Source organism: Pseudomyrmex gracilis, unplaced genomic scaffold, assembly GCF_002006095.1.
Source record: "Pseudomyrmex gracilis isolate BER0280 unplaced genomic scaffold, ASM200609v1 scaffold_1647, whole genome shotgun sequence".
Taxonomy (NCBI): domain Eukaryota; kingdom Metazoa; phylum Arthropoda; class Insecta; order Hymenoptera; family Formicidae; genus Pseudomyrmex; species Pseudomyrmex gracilis.
Window position 1 is genome coordinate 1 of NW_018022231.1, and position 8,457 is coordinate 8,457.

Genomic DNA, 8,457 nt, shown 5'->3' on the forward strand with positions numbered 1-8,457 from the left:
AGCTCGCTATTTTCTCAGAGATCAAACGTACAAACGGAAAAATGAAGTATTTTTTAGAAGTAGTAGCCTCGAGAGCTCGTTCCAAACACCTCTTTGCAAGGAGTGTATCAAGGGATAAACGTTTCTTGTTTTCACTTGATGCACCTCCGTCTCCTCCTGATGGGACGGTAGTTGAAATCAGTCTCGCAGCGGGAGATTTAAAAAAAAAATCGACCCGGATCTTTTAGCTCTGCGCGAAGGTTGATTTGTGAATTTATCTTGCATTGATATTCCTCCTGATGTTGTTGGTTTGCTTCAGCTGGGAGATGATTTTTGCTTACCACTTGCAATATCTAGAGAACCCGTAATTATTAATGCTATTAAGCATTTAGAAAATAATATTCAAAAATTTCACCTTCCTACAAAAATGCAATTTAGAAACTTTTTTGTTGCTCTTTTTCAACGTTTACTTTATAAACGTGAAAATTATTCGAATATTGAAAAGAAATTAATAACATGTTTTTCAATTACAAAGGCGTTCCTCAGCAGTAATAAGAATGTTTTAATCACTAGAGCTGATAACGGAAATTTGGTGGTTGCGATGGACAGGGACTCATACAATAAGAAAATGTTATCTTTGTTATCTGATGCGGATACTTACATCAAATTGAGACGGAGTCCGGTTAATAGAGTCTCAGAAGGCTTACATGGGTTGTTAACTAGGAGGAAGAATAAAAATTACATTTCTTTCAATGAATATAAGTATTTAAACGTCACAAAGGCTGTTTTACCAAGAGCATACGGATTACCAAAAATCCACAAAAAAAAACTGCACTTTGAGAATAATTGTTTCGTCCATTGACACCCCTCTCCACCGGCTAGCGGTTTTTTTACACCGTATAATTCATAAAAGCTTACCTGATGCGCCTAGCCATGTAGCCAACAGTTTTTCTCTTGTTGAAAAGTTGTCTGATGTTTATTTGGATGACTGCTTTGAGTTAATATCGTTGGATGTTGTATCTTTTTTTACAAATGTCCCGATTGAGTTGGCTGTGGATGGACTTACAAAAAGATGGCACCTTATTTCTAAGGAAACATCTTTGTCACTCGAAGAATTTTTGACCGGGGTCCGTCTCATTTTAGATTCGACTTATTTTGTCTTTGATGGCAAATTTTACAAGCAGACTTATGAAGCTCCGATGGTTCCCCACTCTCTCCCATTATTGCTGATGTCACTCTGCAGGATCTAGAGGAACTTTCTCTCTCTCTAGACTGTCTTTTATACCCCCCTTTTATCTAAGATATGTGGACGATCTTGCCATGGCGATCCTTAAATCGTGCCATAGAGAGGTTCTCAATATTTTTAACTCTTACTATCAGAGACTGCGTTTCACAATTGAGAAGGCTATTAATGGCACTTTGAACTTTCTTGATGTCTCTTTGATCACTGTTGACAATTACATAATCACGGATTGGTGTCGTAAACCTACTTACTCACGCCGTTTTTTAAATTTTTACTCTCACCATCCGTTGTGTCAAAAAATTGGCACTATTATTGGCCTAGTTGATAGAGCTTTTTTGTTCTCACATCCTAGATTTCACAGAAAGAATTTACTTTTTGTTATTGACACATTATTGAAAAACGACTATGATTTAAAGTTGATTTTTGATGTGATGGAGAAACGTCTGAGAGGTCTCTTTAATGGTGCAGTGGATTTAAAGAGGTGTTTGGAACGAGCTCTCGAGGCTACTACTTCTAAAAAATACTTCATTTTTCCGTTTGTACGTTTGATCTCTGAGAAAATAGCGAGCTTTGTTGGATCCAACGGAAACATGTGTTTGGCGTTTACAAACTCCTTGTCAAAATTCATAAAAGTTCACAAAGACCCTTTGCCACACAACATGAGGCAAATGTGGTTTATTAAATTAAATGTAATGATTGTTCGGCTTCCTATGTTGGCCAAACAAAAAGATTACTTGTTTCTAGAATATCTGAACATAAAAACCACATTCGACGTTCTTCTTCTCAGGGATCGGTTATTACTGACCACAGAATAAATTTCGGTCACGATTTTGATTGGGACGGAGTGAAGATTCTAGATAATGAACATTCCTTTTCGAGACGCTTTGTTTCCGAGGTGCTTCATATAAAAAAGCAGAAGATGAGTTTGGACTTGCAGAGTGACACAGATTTGCTTGACAATGTGTATGCGCCATTAATTGATAGATTTACAAAGATATGACTTTTGGTTTGTTGTGTACTTGCGCTTTTGCGTGTCTCCCCCACTCTCCGTTTGTTCTCATCGGTTTTATTCTCTTTGTTACTCGTTCAAACAATTTCAATATACTTCTGACTGTCATATCGTGTTTACCTTTTTGACTTTTCTTATTTGACATCTTTTATTTTACTTTTATATGACAGTACAATAAATAGATAGATAGATAATGTTTATTGATTCCCCTTAGGGTTACAATACCTTACACAAAAAAAACTTACATTTACTCTTACAGCTAACTTACACAAAAAAAACTTACATCTACTCTTACATCTACTCTTACAACTAACCTTACAACTAACTTACAACCTATAATATCTATATACACACACACGCACTTGTTTTACCCTACTCTACGCAATGTGGACCTCCCCCTCCGGCAATCAACTCTATCCAGCTACTCCGCCATTGGTTCCTATACATTCTTCACTCTCATCCATACATTTACACAATTCTTTCCACACATCCATTCACTCAACTCCTAGTCACTCAACTTACATCCCTTCCCTCCTAATCTCTCCTCTCCTTCTCCCTGACCTATCCTATCTCCTTTTCCGTTCCCCTATATTCCTCCAATCTCCTTAACCATCCTTCACCTTCCCCCTCCTCCCCCAGCACCACTTCAATCATATCCTCCCAATTTCCTACCGCCTCCCATATCCCACAATCCTCCCACACATGTCTCCAACCCTCCTCTACTAATCCACACATTCTACACACCCTTTCTTTCTCCCTTTCTCAGTATCTACCTTCTTTCATCTCGTTCCCCATCCTAAACCTAACCACCCTCTGACATCTGCATTCTCCCCACCCTTTTTTTAAATATCCTGGCACTCCTTCCTTCTTAATTCTCCCGTACAATCTATTGTACCTCGAACTTTCAATCCTTTTCCATCTCTCCTCACTCTATATCCTCTTTTTCTTCTCTATCAACCGCTGAGCTCTCTATTCCCCTGCCTCTCTACTTTTCCCCGTTTCCGCTATCCTTACTCCTCTCTCCTCATAATATTTTATCCTGTCAATATGACAGTACAATTATTTACTTTTTTTTAATTATGAGTGGTGCGTGGTTGGAGATACGTGAGTACGATTTTTTTCATTACATTTGTTATCTATCATTTTTCTAGTTTTTTCTTGTCTTGATTGTTATCTGTTTTTAAAGTACTTTTTTTTTGTACAGGCATTCTGTCTGAAGATGACTCAATTTAGAGTCGAAACGTAACTTTTATTTAAATAAATTACATACACACTAATACCTGTGTCAAAGCTCATATTGGCCCTTTCCTCATTGGATTTTGTTTGTTAAAATGTATCTACTTTTTTTTTTTAATGAGGGAAAATGCATTATGCACCCCCCCGCCCTATGGGAATTTGGGAGTGTGGGACTCGCACCCACTACAACCCCTCAATGGCCTCCGCCGGACATAATGGGGGGAGCCTGTGGCAGCCAAAGGCTATTACTTCTCCAGGCCCCCCCCCCCTAGTCTAAGACATGTCCCCAAAGGACAACGCCCCCTATCACCGTTACTTTTGGAGTTGCGGCAGGAGGAGGGGGCCATAGCCCTCCTCAAGCCGCTCCTCCCTGAGGACTTGTGCAATAGCAAGGCAAGTTCCCCAACTTGCCGTGCCAACTCCCCACTCCCCGTGACCGAAGTCAAGAGATGTCAATACGATTTTTTGTGTCCCTTTCTCGCGACCAAGCAGCCCCTTGACAGGGGCTGGGTCCAGGGGTCACGCCCGAGCCGTGACCCCTCCACCCCGAGCACGGGAACTGTCCCCAAGCCGAGCTTATTTGCTCGACTTGGAGGACTTAGGTTCCGGCTTTTGTCTTTCTGTAGGAGGGGAGGTTGATTTACCTCCCCTCTGCCGCTTGGGGGATCTGCTCCTTAGTGGAGTTTCTTTTTTAACCCGGCGCTTTCTGCGCCGCACCCTTTAATGTCCGGGGCCCTGCGACCTTGCGGTCTCTGGCCTCGGCCAAATTCATTCTGGGGAGAGGGGGAAGCACCGCGCCGTTCCCACCTCCCTTTTCTCCGGTCACCGGTTTATCCCGGAAACCGGAGGGCTTTTTGTTTGGGGCGGAGGCCCCAGTGGCCTCCCCCCTTTCTCCCGCGCCGGGCTTTGTGTTTTCAGAGGAAGCGGGCAAGGGAGGAACATCCTCTCGTGCCTCGCTCTCCTCCGGCCACAGTCGGGCCAAGCTCTCCTTCGGGGAGAGGAGGTGAACCTCCTCTCCGTCTTCCTCCCAACCGGAGGAGTTTGCGCCGGACCCGGCACTGCGGGCCCGCCGCTTTCTCCTCTTCTTCGGGGAAAGGTCAGGCACCGCCACCTTCCCGCCCTCCTTGCCACCGGGTGGCAGCGGAGGCGCCGGAACTCCGGCGCCCCGTCTGGTGGCTACTTTCTTTGCCGGCATGGGGGCGCAACTTGCTCCGCCCATCCGGTGGTTTGCTGGCTGCCCCCGGCTCGCACACAAAGTGCACTTGGGGGCAGCCCTACATGTAATGGCGAGATGGCCATCCCCCCCGCAACGGTAGCACGCCGTGCTCCGGTCTACACCAGAACACTTGCGTGTTACGTGCCCGTACTCGAGGCACCGGTAGCACTGCATACGCCGTGCCACCAGCGCCTCAACGGGGAGGCTAAACCACCCCACCTCTATCTTTTTTGCCCCTACTACCCGCCGGGTCGCCCTCAAGGGCATACGGGCCCATAAGGTCCCGTACCGGACGGGAGAGGAGCGAACCAGCCCAGTGCGAACCTCACTGGGCTGGCATCCACCTGCCGCCGCTAATACGGCGGCAATGTTCTCCGCGGAGAGAGGGGGCACCACGTCCCGCACGCGGACTTTCGCGTGCTTTACGGGACGGGTGAATTTCACCCCTTCTACGCCCTCAAGCGCTTTTGACGCCCTCTCAACGAGGGCGTCAGCCTTCTCCGCTCTTCCAGGCCCGGGTACCTGGAGAAGCATGCCACCATTGGCCGCCCTCTTTATCCGGAGACCGGAGATCCCGACCTCCTTCAAATCGACGGCGGTCGCCGCCTTTCTCATCACGTCGGCATAACTGCCGCCTTCCCCCACGGTAAGGAGGACGGCAGCCCCGGTAGGGACCCTGCCTAGTTTGGCCTTCTCCGCCCTTCCGGAGCGCTGATTCGCGCCTACGGGGGCCACGGGAGGGCGGCGTTTCTCCTCAGGAAGGGGGGGTTCTTTCCCCTTCTTTTGCGTCTTGCGGCCTACCACCGCCGCCCAGGTGGTCGTGGCGAATACGGTGGCAGGCGCGCCCGGGAACTGAGGGGCGAACTCTCTCCTAATTAGAGAGAAGATTCGCCCCTCCATGGCGTCCCCCATTTTGTCCGCTAAGAGGCGGACACACCTCTTCTCTGGGAGGTCCACAGGGGCTTCTTCTCTAAGGGGCTCATCCGCCTCTCCTCCGTCTGTACCCCCCGGGAGTCCGTCCGCGGCGGCGGGGTCAGCGCCACAGTCGGCTGCGGGACAAGCGCAGGCTTACCGGCCTGCGTGCCGCAGTCCGCGACCTCCTTCCTCGACGCGCCCACGAGGGAAAAACTCTTCTCGTAGGCCGCGTCAAGCATCTCGCGGACCTTGTTGTATCGGGAGGCCATAAGCCTCCCCGACTCCGTGCTAAGCCGGAGCTTTTCCTCCAGGGTCCTGACGCGCTCATCAATGAGCACGCCAGGCCCGGCCAGCCCCGGCTTTGCCGCCTTTACCGGCACATAGGCGAGGGCAACTATGCCCTCGCTCAGTCCTTTTATGGTGGCCGCCACGTCCTTCAGTATCTTCACGTACCGACCGTGAAGGTTTTTGGACGTGGTGGCCACTTTTATCACGGCCTCCGCGGCTGTGTGCGTCTTCTGCACTATCTCCGCCTCGGAGGCAACCGGCCCCGGGAGCCTGGAGGACGGCAGCTGGGCGATTTTGCGCCAGCATTCGTCCTCCAGCTCCAAAACCGCCTCCGCTCGCCTTGCAGCCGAAGCACGCTCTTCAGCTGTGACGATACCAAGAAACTCGGTGGCGGTCGGCGGTCTTCTTACGCTCCCACTTGTACTGGGGGCCGGTGTGGAGGCGTCCTCCTGCACCTCCATGTCCAAATCTCCGGATAGTGGTAAGGACCCGGACAAGCCAACGAGTGGCGGAGAGCGAGAACGCTCCCTCGCCGGCTTCTTCTTCCTGTCTCTCCCAGGAAGAGCGCCACCAGCGCTAACTTTAGTGGAGAAGACCGGCGCCCCGAACATTCTTCGCGCGCCAAGCGCAAGAACGTCGGATCGCTTCTTTGCAGTCGAGGTTTCTCCTCCCACCCCTGCGGTGCAGGCGGAGGGTAGCCCATCACGGAATAACGACATGGCGGTGCCTGGGACGGCAACACCCCCACGCCGGGCCCTGAGTGTCCAATCACTCTGGGCCGGTACGTCTATCTCTTCTTCAGAACTCATACCCATAGTTTTAGAAGAGTGGTTTAATTTCGGAGTTTTCCTTCTCCTAGGCCGGCTGCCCACACAGGGCAAACGAGCCCGGCCTGCCCGAGTGCGTTCTTGGTCTGGCCGCTACCCGTGGTCCGGCAAGGGTGACCCTGCCAGGAACCGAAGTTCCCGCCGGCATAGCTCCACGGATCAACACGGCACTCAAGCCTCTCCACCACGACAAGGTGGCGCACCCCCAGAGGGGAAAATGTATCTACTACTGTAAGTCTTAAGTAATTAGTATGTAAATCGCGGAACGTTACGAATGTCCGATAATTGGCTGCTACGACAAACCGAACGAGAAAAGCGCAAAACGCAATCTGCACGGGCGAGTCGAGTCAGAAATTTAGCACCGGTGCGGAAACCAAGAATTGCACCGGCCGCGTTGTATCAAGGAGTAAATATAGTTAGACGGCCTGTGGTGTTATATAGATTACGATAACGATGAGAAGTTATCGCCTTATGTAATTGCCGGGCGTGAGTTTTCTTTTGACTTGGATAGAAGCATTATCGGTAGTTCACAAGGTTTGAAACGCGATAGAGCTCCGTGCAACGAAACTCACAGACGCGAGTACTCTTGGTATCATATCAGAGTGAGTTGTTTAACACAGCAGGCCAGAATAAATAACAAAAGTTAGATCAGGAACTTGACGAACAAAATATAAACTGGGCTCGCGAAGAAGTGGAACGCGAAATTTCCCGAATGCGTGGCGAGTTGTTTGCAGGCGGCGCCGCGGGGCGCAGGATCGCGGGAACAAGTGGGCAAAACCACAGCCCCGTTGACGCAATGCTACAGCAAGTAGTGCGGTCATTGGAAGCAATAAGTTCGCGTATAGTCGCTGTGGACCGACGGATGACGGAACTCCACGAGACACACGGACGCGGGACGGGTGTGTCGATGACGGGGCACGTGTACAGACGCCCGAGCAAACAGTTAGACGTGACGTACGGACAAACAGCTGACGACGTAAGAAATCGCGCCGTGTTATACAATGGTAGTCTGACATTAAAAGACGTAGTCGGAATGATACCGACGTTTACTGAAAAGTCACCCGAGCAAGTTCGAAAAGTTTTGAATGCGTGCGTGTACGCAGAAAAGATGGTCAATCCTGCGGAGGAACTCACTTTTCTGCAAGCAGTATTGCGAACCAGGCTGAGAAGGGCGTTGAGTGACTTCGAAACAAAGAACATTCGCGATTTTGGTCAGTTAAAAGCAGAAATAGAAACTATGTATTCTGCAAAGCGAAATACTACACAATTACGAATAGAATTCAACAGCGACAAAAGAATAATGAAAGCGCACAGGTCAAAGAGTAAATCAAACGGCCATGGAGTTATATACGAATCTATGGTAGAAGGCACAGGGCACACCATAGAAGAGAAACGTACTATTATGAGTACTATTAAAGAGCAAGCGCTGCAACAGTTCCAAATAGGTTTAAGGAGTGATGTCAGGTTAATAAGATCACGCAACTATGGAACGTTGCAAGAGGCTGTGAACGCAGCAAGCTCTGAGGAAAAGGTGGCGGTGCCACAGAGCAGCTACGCGGGAAATTCTGCAGTAAAGCAAAAATGGGAAAAAGTTATGGAAAAAACGCGTGCTACAAGTGCGGAAAGATCGGACACTACGAAAGAAACTGCCGGTCGAGTAAAGTGACATTGCCCAAGCCAGGAAAAAACCACGTTAATACAGTGGAAAAACATTGCAATTGTTGTAAGAAAACGGGCCACACCC